The following is a 227-nucleotide window of genomic DNA, read 5'->3' on the forward strand; positions in this document are numbered from 1 at the left end:
GGGGTTTTGGGGCCGCGAAGTGCAAAGAAAGCAGCAGCTTTTGGAGCGGCAAACAGACTCTGGGTTACTTATTTATTTCTAAAACAAACAGCCAACAGTCGAGGCTGCTGGGCCTGAGGATTTCCTACGAAGCAGAGGGATGGCCCCAAGGAGCTCCCACCCAGCTGGCCAGAGCAGCAACCCTACCAAAATACACGCACCCTCAGCCAGTGGAGGCAAACACCAGG

This window comes from Phaethon lepturus, unplaced genomic scaffold (genome assembly GCF_000687285.1).
Source record: "Phaethon lepturus isolate BGI_N335 unplaced genomic scaffold, ASM68728v1 scaffold27012, whole genome shotgun sequence".
In the NCBI taxonomy this organism is placed as follows: domain Eukaryota; kingdom Metazoa; phylum Chordata; class Aves; order Phaethontiformes; family Phaethontidae; genus Phaethon; species Phaethon lepturus.